The following is a 12175-nucleotide window of genomic DNA, read 5'->3' as shown; positions in this document are numbered from 1 at the left end:
GAAACGCGCCGTTTCATTAAAGCCTATGTGGCAAGGCTTATGCGCTCAGAACCAATCATTTCGACACATGGGACACACGTGGTCCAATACATGGCAATTAACACCAAAGCTCATGCAAACAGGCGCGGCAGAGATCAAACAGCAATTCTGGACGAAAAACCCTAGGTCTTCATACGTGTTCATACATGTTCATACACTCAAGAACATTCATGCACAGAAATTGACAAAACTTATACCGTTGCACTCCTCTTTCATCATACATCATGGATCGAGGCTCAATTTAAGCTAATTCTAACTATATCAAAAGATTCGAGCACAAGAACATTCATGCATCAAACTTAGATTCGACATAACTCATTCATTTCTTGATGAAATTTAATGAAACAAAGCTCAAACTACTCAGTGTTGGAAGATCTATCACATGCATATCATGATTTCAAGAATTACAAGATTCGAATCCTAACCTTCAAAGAGATGCAGAACTGGAATCAGTGTCCTTAGGCTTGGCAAGGTCAAAATAGATGCGCCTCAGCTCTTGAATGAATGAATGGAAGAAGAATTGGAAGTTAATCTTGCACGATCCTGCTCAAATCTTCAACTGCCATGGGTGGATGAATGTTGCAACAGTTCCAAAACCAGCTCGAAATCCTCTTGATCCTGCTTCAATCCAGCTCAAAAATGCTTGTGGATCATAGATTAACCAAGAACACAGCAAGGTTTGTGAAGAAAATCGAAGAAAAGTTGAGAGAAAAAAAATGTGAAGTTTGGTGAATTGGATCTAGATCTGAACCAAATGATGTGTTAACCCTGTTTTCTGTTATGATTATCTTTATATATGAGCTGTTAATGATTCTCCTAATCACAATTAGCCAAATGCAAGTGTATTAGTGAAATGAAGTGTTATGCCAAATTTTTCAATTCACCTTATGTAAGCTAAAGCAATGTAACAGTGCACAATTATGTGCTTAATTCACCTGAAAAATCCATTTGGAGCCAAATGCACATGATGGAATGTGTGGACAATGCATAGTTTTTGAATTTAAACTTTCCCTCCAAAATTCAAATGAAAAATGCCAAAATTTTGTGATGGAAATGCATGATTTTTTATGTATGTTTTGGATAGCTCATGTTAAAACAAGAATGTTGCAAAAAGAACCATTTCATTTGGCCTTTTGGTTCAAAAGTTATGCACTTGTGAAGTTCAAATTGACTTGACCATGATTGATCCATAACTTTCCAACCACACCTGAGAAATTCATGTTCTTGGACTTTTTGGAAAGGTGAGAGCAAGATCTTCAACTTTCATGTTGGACAAAATTTCATTTGAAGCATGCTTGGTCATGTAATCTTGAGGAGAAGACCTTTCCATTTTTGGCAATTTCAAATTACAGGTCACTTACTATTTTTGGGAACTTTTCATCTGACCTCAAATTCTTCATTGTTGATGTTTGAAATGTCAAATGAGACTTGTATGGACATGAATGAGGCCTCTCTAACCATCTCCCACCTTCAAATCCATGATTTCATGCACAATTGACTTTGGTTAACTTTCTAGGGTTTCAGATGAATTGCATCTTGACCGATGACTTCTGAACATCCAATCTTTGGTCAAACCACTTCAAAATGATCCCTAGGTCATATGAACTCAATGATCCAACCCTAGGGCCTTGCTTCAATAGGAAATGCACTTGCTTGCTTGCTCAACTGGATCTCCTGACCAGTCTTGACTGAAGAACTGCACTTGGGCAATGGACAATGCAATGCTATGCAGTGGACAATGTAATGTTAATGACCTAAAATGAAAATGTATGTACAAAATGGGAGGTGCAAATTTGAGGTGCTACAGGTATCAGGACCTTAAAATACTTAATAAAAACAAAAACCCTAAAAAAAATATTGGTGGACTGTTGGACCTCTGTCTATGTCTTGATTTGAATCCTTGGACTTAGAGTAGGCAACACCCCTGAACTATGGAAGATAATTGGCCAATGCCGTTAGTTGAGACCTTTCTTGGCCAATGTCACTCATCTGATACAAGCTAGAGATAACTCCTTTGGTTTATCTGATACATCTCTTTCTTTGTGTCTAGTTGTTATTTTGATCTTATTGATATTATCTGATGATTTCTCTTTGAGTATGTTTCAAGGGATATTTCATATGATACATTGAAGACCGCTTGCTTTTGGAGTGCTTGCTTGGATGTTTTGGTTATCTTTATTTGATACCATTGGTCTTCTTATAATTGCTTGGATGATTATTGCTTTGTTGCTTGCTTGACAATCCAAAGGAAATGGGTTTCTATCTGACACTTTTGTTTTATGGATGTTTCCCATTGGTTAGATCTTTTCAACCCTAAACTTTTAAATCTTGTCTAGGGTAATCCCTCCATCTCCTCCTACTTCTTTAATTTCAAAATATCTCCCTCATTTTCAAAACTTTCTTTGCTTGTGTTTTCAACTTATACTTGTTTTAATGAGTAGAAACCTTGGCCTTATGCCATTGATTTTCAAAATATTTTCTTAATCAAACTTGTAAATAAACTTAATCATATTGACCTTATTTTTAAAAAGACAAAAAGAACTAACAACCTCATCTAATCATTTTGCCCATTTTATGCCTTTTTCTTTTAAACTTTTCAAAAAAGAAGCATTTAGATTTGTGTTATATTTGGTTGAGATATAATTCTCTCATTCCATGATATATTGATTGTAAGACTTTCCATTTATTAGGGGTTAGTGACATACTTGTTGATTGAATCCAAGTTGGAGTCCTCCCTCTTAAATGTTATAAAGCCTTCATTATCGGTGGATGTTTGGTTGAGTATTCTCCCTTTGATAACAAAAGATCTTTAAGCTTTTGTTAAAATCAATCCACCCATCTTTGAAATTTTTACCATGAACTACGAGGTTTTGATCCCTCGTTTTTATGTTGGTACGTAGGTATAAGACCGAAGGTCTTGTCAAACACAAAAATATAAATAATGAATTCTTTTCTCATCCCCTCATTCTATTTTTTAGCAAACATCTTTTTTCAACTAAAACACTTGCACACAAAAAGGGCTCCCTAGGAGTACCTAGGACACTTTGAATGTTAATACCTTCCCTTTGTGTAACCAACCCCCTTACCTGTAATCTCTGATATTTTATTAGTTTTGATTTGAAAACTTCTTATCTTTGGGTTTTGTTCGTACTTTTACCTTTTCCTTTGGAAACAACAAAAGCGTGGTGGCAACTCTGGTTTTATTGATGTTGAGTTAATCGATAGCTCGATGGTCATGAATTTACCGCTACATTTAGTACCCAAGGCCTCCTGCAAACTCTGCAAAAACCTCGTTGTAAACCTTAGATCTCTATATGAAACAATGCTCGACAGAATACCATGCAAACTAGCAATCTTATCAATATACAACTCAACTAACTTCTGCAAAGGATAACTGATCATAATCAGAATAAACAGAGCCAAGTTAGTCATTATGTCCATAATAACCCAAATAGAATCACATCCCTTCGTCGTCTTTAGCAAACTTGGCATAAAATCCATGGAAATGTTATCCCACTTCCACTCAGGAATACTTAATTGTTGCATCAGACCCTATGACTTCTAATGTTTAATCTCCAACTTCTCACAAGTCAAACAAGCATAAATAAACTCAGCTACTTACTTCTTAATTCCAGGCCACCAAAACATTTTCTTTAAGTCTTAATACATTTTAGTAGCACCAAGATGAATATTCAGACCACTCATATGACCTTCCTCAAGAATACTCTTCTTATGCTCTGGCACATCTAGTACATAAACCCTATCTCTGTATCTCATCACACCATTCTCGTCGATCCTGAAATCATCTCATTTACCTTGATTGGTTAACACGAGGCGGTCAACCAATCCCAAATTAACTTTTTGACCTTTTTTTTATCTCTATAAGGATACCACTGGTCAACTTCAACATGCCTAACTTCACACCTTTATGAGTCTCTTCACACACCAAACTCATGTCTTTGAATTGCTCGATCAGTTCTACCTCTCAAATCATCAGCATCGACATATGTAACAACTTCCTACATAGCGCATCAGTTGCAACATTGGCTTTACCAGGAGGGTAGCTCAATCTAAAATAATAATCCTTCAAGAATTCAAGCCATCTCTTCTGCCTCATAGTGAAATCTTTTTGATTGAATAAATACTTCAAACTCTTTTGATCACTGAACACCTCGAATTTGGAGCCAAATAGATAATGCCTCTAAATCTTCAACACAAATAGCACACCTGCCAACTCGAGATCATGTGTAGGATAATTCCTTTCATGAATCCTCAACTATCTAGAAGTGTAATCCATAAGCTAATCATTTCGTATCAACACACCACCTAGACCCATATTTGAAGCATCATAATACACCACAAATGACTCACTTGGATTCAGAAAAATCAAAACTGGAGCAGACGTCAACTTCCTCTTGAGCTATTGAAAAATTTCTTCGCAATGCATATCCGTAACATATTCTTGACCCTTTCAAGTCAACTAAGTCAAAGGCAATGATAAATTCGAAAAGCCTTCGATAAACTTCATGTAGTAACCAACCAATCCAAGAAAACTTATAATTTATGTAACAAACTTTAGAGTCTCGCAATGTAACACATCGTCTATCTTCAATGGATCCCCAAAAATACCACCATTAGAAACCACGTGACCAAGGAAACTCACTTCTCGCAACCAGAACTCGCATTTGGACAACTTCACATACAACATGTTCTCTTGCAAAGTCTGCAACACGACTCTCATATTTTATGCATGCTCTTCACCATTCTTGGAATATATCAGAATGTCATCGATAAAAACAACCACAAACTGGTCTAAGTATGGATGGAATATTTTATTTATGTACTCCATGAACACTCCAGGCAAATTAGTTATACCAAATGACATCATTGAATACTCATAGTTACCATACCTTCTTCTAAACACAGTCTTCAGAATATGTTCCAGCTTCACAGGAATATGATGATAACCCGAATGCAAATCGATCTTACTGAACACACAAGCACCAACCAACTGATTCATTGATAACCATGAAACTTATAGCATTTTCTGACTCGATTCACATGCATTCTTATATGTTTTATATCCATTTCGTGTTTATATGTAGTGTTATATTTGTATTTTGATTGTGTTGCAGAGATTCTCCATTTGGAGTTGACATGAGATAAAGTGGAGCAAAATTGACCCAAAAGTGAAGAAAAAAAGCACATAAGCATGAAGCACCTCAAAAGTGACATTTTCTACATGTAGTGTTTGCCACAGGGGCATGGTGCTCGCCATAGCCCCCTCACTTACCACGTCACCCATTTTAATTCCTTGCACTTCATTTATTTATCGTAAGTATTTTCTTCTTAAATTTCCTACACTTATTTACTTCAAGCTTTAAATATTGTTTTTCTATTTTTAAGTGTTTTATGCCCATGCTAATTGTTACTATTTTTGTTTCTAAATTTCCCTTATCACCATCACTTGTTAGTAGCACTTATATATATATATATATATATATATATATATATATATATATATATATATATATATATATATATATATATATATATATATATATATATATATATATATATATATATATATATATATATATATATATATATATATATATATATATATACCATGCTAGTTTGTGGTATTACCTTGAATAACATTATTTTATCATGTTCATGTTTCTATTTTGCAATAATAATAATAATAATAATATTATGAGTTTTGTTTCAATTATGCCTGATTAAAATTCCTAAGAGTCAGGATGTGAGGACTATCGTTCCGACGGGACTCGGTAAATCAAATTGGCGTATAATTTCAATATTAACTTATTTTTCCGGTTCTGATTTTTAGTTTTAAATTAAAAGGTTTTGCACGAAAGCAAAAACACTCAGGTACTAGTCAACAACGCGAAAGTGTGAGACCAGCCACCCAATCACAAAAATAGGATTTAATTTCTAAAAACAACGACAACGCTTTAGTCATTAATTAGAATTTATTATTTTTCAAAAATTGTTTCGAAATTGTAATACGTGGAGCAACAACATGACTTTTACGGTTTCGGAACATATCATGGGTTGCGCGAAAGTGAACAGTGTTTTTAAATTAATAATTTTTTTCAAAAACTATTTTTAAAACCAAAATAAACGCCAAAGGTTTATTGAGGCCTAGAGGAGTGATTGGAAATTATATTTCAGTCTCGCTTTTAATTATTTTCAAAAATAAACTTTAATTTTATTCCCCCTCTCAAGCAAACAAAAATCGACCAGCCTTAAATTTATATAGCAATTGTAGATAGCGGTTAAGTTGACTGAAAAGTCTTTATGTGTTCGGTATCTTTTGTATTACTTTGATAAAGTTTGTCACTTGCGGATAAGCTACCACACGAGTCAGCACATCATGTTTTTGGCGCCACTGTCGGAGACTTTTATTTAGTCAACATCGTAACTCAATTGTTACGCCGTATAGATTAAGGCATTTTATTTTATTTTTATCGGTTGTATGCCAAACACTCGCTCTCATAAAGAGATGTTAGAACAAATAATCCCTGAAATCGAGTGTTACATTCATCTGAAATGCTGAATGCATGAACTTAGATCCATATTTGAACCCATGGCTGAAGCTGATAATCTTCCACTCAAGGACTATGCAGTTTCGTCTCAGGACGAATCGCACTCAAGCATTGTTCCACATGCAATCCAGGTAACCTCTTTTGAACTGAAACCGTCTCTAGTGCAAATTGTGAAACAGAACCAGCTCTCTGGAAATCCTACTAAGGACTCAAATCTTCATTTATCAGTGTTTGTATAGTATGCAGACACATTAAAGAGTAATGGTGCAAGTCCATAAGCCATTATACTATTTTATTTCCATTTTCCCTAAGAGATAGATCCAGAGCATGGCTATAGTCAGACCATGGGAAAGATATTCTTAGTCATATAACTACTTTTAAACAAATCAAAGGAGAATCACTTTTCTATGCATGGGAAAGATATAAAGATATGATAAAACTATGTCCTCATCACAGATTAGAACAATGGCTTGTCATTCATACTTTTTATAATGGTCTACTATATAACACCAAAAGGACCATAGATGTTGTTGCTGGTGGAGTCTTAATGAACAAACCTTTCGAGGAAGCCTACCAACTTATCAAAAACATGGCTCAGAATCATTACCAATGGGGAACTGAAAGAGTTCAAGTCGAGAAAACCCAATAGAAAGAAGGAATGTTTGAAGTCAATGGATTTGATCATGTAAATGCTAAAGTTGAGGAACTTACCCAAAAGATCAACAATTTAACTATAATTACTCCAGCCATTGTAGTTGTTGTAGCCCCAAACTGCAAAATTTGTCGAATACAAGGACTAAGGCCACTGATAGCCAAATCTTAACTGGAACTACACCATACCATGTCAATTATACACAAGGAAATCCTTATTCTAATACCAATAATCCTAGATGGAGGAATCATCCCAACTTTTCTTACAAGAACAATAACACATTGTTTGCGCCAAGTCTTCCACCTACAAACACTCCAAGTTATAAAAAGGGAATTGTTATTGCTCCTCCTACTCCTAGAAAGTCAAACTTAGAACTTATGATGGAAAAATTCATTGCATCTTAAACCCAACAGAATAAAGATTTCATGAATCAAAACATTCATACTAATGAATTGGTAAAACAATTAGCAAATAAGGTTGAAGTCATGTATATGCATAACAAGATGTTGAAGACTCAAGTCTCTCAAGTTGCACAGTAAAAACCATCCACTGCTCCTCTAGCTGGCACATTTCTAGAACAACCTCAAGCAAATCCTAAGGGACATGTAAACACTATCACACTACAAAGTGGGACAGAGTTAGATGGACCATTAGACCCAAGAGTTGAAAACCCTATGATGTATAAGAGAGTAGAGGAATAACTTGGAAAGGTTATTGATGAAAATCAAGTAAGAAAAACAATAGTTGAGGAGGAAGATACTATCACTAATAAGGATGCCATCGAGAAAGAGAAACCTTATGTACCTCCACCTCCGTATAAACCAAATATACCATACCCTCAAAGACTAGCCAAAACCAAGAATGAGGGTCAATTTAAGAAAATCATTGAGCTCCTAAAACAACTTCATGTTACTATACCTTTCACTGAGGACATTACTCAAATGCCTTCATATGCTAAGTTCCTAAAAGAGATCATGCAGAATAAGAAGATACTTGAAGATGACGAGACAGTCACACTCACTGCAGAGTGTATTATCATTATCCAAAATAACATGCCACCTAAATTGAAAGACCCTGGTAGTTTTTCTATTCCTTGTGTAATAGGCAAGTTTGTCATCGATAGGGCATTATATGATCTCGAAGCTAGCGTAATTTTGATGCCTCTTTTCATATGTAAAAAACTAAAGCTAGGAGACTTGAGAGCCACAAGAATGTCCCTTCAATTGGAAGATAGTTCAGCTAAGTACCTTGTGGGAATGCTGGAAAGTATTCCAGTTCGCATTGGCCAATTCTATATCCCTACTGACTTCATAGTCATGGATATAAAAAAGATTCTAATATACCTATCATTTTAGGAAAACCTTTCTTGGCCATATCTGGTGCAATAATAGACATAAAACAAGGGAAGTTAACATTTGAGGTAGGAGAAGAGAAAATCAAATTTATCCTTTCTCAATTTCTAAACACCCCAACTATAGATAACACTTGTTGTTTTATAGACACCATTGATGAATGCATAAAAGAGTTAGAATCCAAACCTCTCCGGCCAATTACATAATTAGTAGAGCTTCCAGTCAAAGAAATGAAAGGCTAGGGAATTTTAGTTGTCCTGACGGCAAGAGGATTAACCCTAAAATGCCTATGACCCATTGATAGAAAGGCTAGGGAAAAGTCATCAACTGTAGGAGTTATGCTGGTGTGTGGTGAAGGTTATCATGTCTTTGATATTCATAACACTTTTAGATGAAGGTGATGCTATATTCCATTACCCTGCCCCTAACAGCTTATGTGTGAGGGCTTTTCTGTAACACCCCGATTAAAATAAGATAATTATTTAATTTAAGTTAATATTATATTTATTAATTTAATTAAATAATTGGAATTATTGGATTATTATTATTATTATTGGAATAATAATTATTGGAAAATATATATAAGTTGGAAATAAGAAAAAGAGTTCCATTTGGTACAGAAAGGGTTTCACGTGAAAAGCAGAGAAACGGCTGAAAAGAAGGAAAGGGCAAAGAGACAGAGCAAGAGGAAGAAGGTTGGAGAAGAGAAAAACTTGAAGCTTAAAGATTCGCCGGATTAACTCAGGTAAGGGGGGTTTATCGTCGTTTAATGGGTATTATGGGTTAACATGTAATGGGTAGTGACGAACCATTGATTTGACCCTAATTGGGATGTTGAATGCTGAAAAATTGTGATGGATAAGTTGTGTTAAAACTGAAATTGAATCTGTAATTGGATGGGTAGTGATTTTCCGAAAACGTAGCTTTTTACGGAATTGGAATCGGAGGTCCGGAAATCCTCCAACGGCGGAAATTGCGGAGAATTCTGCATTCTGCTTTGTGTTAGCGCAGGAACAGCTTTCTGTCTTGCGTTAACCGGTTAACCCAGGGTGTTAACCGGTTAACACTGTTATGAATTGTGAAGTATTGCTGTTTTGCTTGCGTTAACCGGTTAACCCAGGGCGTTAACCGGTTAACACTGTTAAAATGTGCCAGGAAGCGTGTTCTGTTTGCGTTAACCGGTTAACCCAGGGCGTTAACCGGTTAACACTGTTGAAAAGTGGAAAAATTAATATTTAAAATGTTGTGTACATGTTTGATGGTTGGCCTATATCGGTGTATGATATAGTAGGGATCATTTCCCGTTGTTTTGAGCAGTGTAGGTATTAGTAGAGTGTGCTAATACTGTGATTGAATTAATTGGCATGACATGATATGAGTATGTGATAAATATGCCGATGATGTGTGAAAATATGCATAATGTTGTGAATGTATATATTATGCATGTATTTGTGAATGGATTGTTTTATGGCTTAGAGTGTGAGCATATGTCCTTGTGGATTGTTGTTGATGGTTGTATGCTAGGTGAATTAGCATGCATATTGTGGCCTTTATGGTGGTAGCTAATTCCCATGGTGAGGAATTAGTGAGTAAATCATTGTGGATTGTTGTTGATGTTTGCATGCTAGGTGATTAGCGTGCATAGAATAGCCCTTGGGGTGGTAGCTAATTCCCATGGTGAGGAATTAGTGAATGAGTCACTAGGTCTCAAATGAGTGGGACTAGTGGGCTTGGTAGCCGTATCTGGAGTTGATCGGTGAGGTTGAACTATATGTTCACGAATAGTCGGTACCGCATGCATGGAGTCTCATTGCATAATGTATGAATGGCGTATAATATGAATGGATGTATTCCAGTATTATACGTGTGTTGTGTGTTGTGTGTTGTGTTGATGTTGAGTAGGATTGAGTTGATGTTGCCGTTACTGGGTGTGTGATATGATTAGGGTGATGAGATGTGTTCATTTACTTAGCATTACATGATATTTTATAATGCTTATTATATCGATTGAGGAACTCACCCTTACAACTATGTTTCAGGTAACGAGCAGTGATTGAGTAGAAGCTAGAGCTTGGAGTCTAGTGTAGTTCCTTAGTGGGTCATGCTCTGATAGATGTAACATCGGGACGGGATGTTTTACCTTGTTGAATAATTTTACATGTAATGTGTTACATGTTTTGCATGATTGATTTGATTTCTATCCGCTGCGTATTGTGCAAATGCTTTATGTTTTGAATTAATAAAAGAGTATGACAGTTATTTTGATGATTGGTGTGAAGTGATTGTGTGACACCCTTAATTGCACCTTTACTCTGATGTATATATTTGTTGTTTTAATTAAATATTTGGGGTATTTTAGAAGGGTGTTACATTAGTGGTATCAGAGCATAGTCGGTCGAGTCGAGTCGTAATTATTCTGTTTCCCCTGTACGGGATAGGTGTTGTGTAACCCTATCAGTACTTATTGTTTTAGCTTGTTGGGTTTTCAGAATAGAGATGGCTGGAAGAGGTAGAGACGATGCTGCGATTGCTGAGGCTCTGGGTATGCTAGCTGGAGTACTTGGAGGGAATCCGAATGTTGTGGGAATGGGAGCTGCTCGTCAACTGAGTGAGTTCCAGAAGAACAATCCTCCAATGTTCAAGGGAGCATACGATCCAGATGGTGCTCAGAAGTGGTTGAAGGAGATCGAGAGGATCTTCCGAGTGACTGAGTGTGCCGATAACCAGAAGGTCAGGTTCGGTACGCATATGCTGTCAGAGGAAGTAGATGATTGGTGGGTTGCTACCCGCACTGAGTTAGAAGCTGCTGGGAGTGCTGAGATCACTTGGGCGGTGTTCAGAGAGAGATTTCTGAGGAAGTACTTTCCAGAGGATGTCAGAGGAAAGAAAGAGATAGAGTTCTTGGAATTGAAGCAGGGCAACCGGTCTGTTACTGAGTATGCTGCTAAGTTCACAGAGCTGTCGAAGTATTACACTCCCTATGCTGAGGCTGCTGGGGAATTTTCGAAATGTGTGAAGTTTGAGAACGGGTTACGTCCCGAGATCAAGCAGGCTATTGGGTATCAGCGGATTAGAGTGTTTTCTGATTTGGTCGACTGTTGTAGAATTTTTGAACAAGATACCAAGGCCAGAGCGGAGAGCTATCAGCAGAGGATTGATAGGAAAGGCAAGAATCAGAATGATCGTGGGAAACCGTATGCAGCTGGCAAAGGTTTCCAGAGACAGAGTGGGATGAGGAGACCTAGTGGGGGAGACTCCAGTGCCCCTGCTAAGTGTTACAGATGTGGTCAGGCTGGACATCATGTCCATGGGTGTACCAGTGCTGAGAGGAAGTGTTTCAAGTGTGGAAAAGGTGGTCATTTGGCTGCAGAGTGCCGGTCGAAGACTGTGACTTGTTTCAACTGTGGAGAGGTGGGTCATATCAGTCCACATTGTCCTAAGCCGAAGAGAGAGAACCAGTCGGGAGGCAAGGTTTTTGCTTTATCGGGTTCTGAGACTTCTGCAGATGATCGTTTGATCCGAGGTACGTGTTATATTAATGGCTTTCCTCTTGTAGCTATTAT

At 36.7% G+C, this 12175-nt stretch overlaps 1 non-coding gene across 1 annotated transcript; it reads right to left on the bottom strand.

Annotated features, from left to right (window-relative positions):
- Positions 1-6963: 6963 nt before the first annotated feature.
- LOC127115971 (small nucleolar RNA R71) lies at positions 6964-7067 on the bottom strand. The gene has a single exon (XR_007800967.1). It is a non-coding gene; the product is annotated as a small nucleolar RNA R71 (small nucleolar RNA).
- Positions 7068-12175: the final 5108 nt, after the last annotated feature.

Source organism: Lathyrus oleraceus, chromosome 1, assembly GCF_024323335.1.
Source record: "Lathyrus oleraceus cultivar Zhongwan6 chromosome 1, CAAS_Psat_ZW6_1.0, whole genome shotgun sequence".
Classification (NCBI taxonomy): Eukaryota; Viridiplantae; Streptophyta; class Magnoliopsida; order Fabales; family Fabaceae; genus Lathyrus; species Lathyrus oleraceus.
Note: the sequence above shows the minus strand (reverse complement) of the source record. Positions and strands in the feature narration are given on the sequence as shown.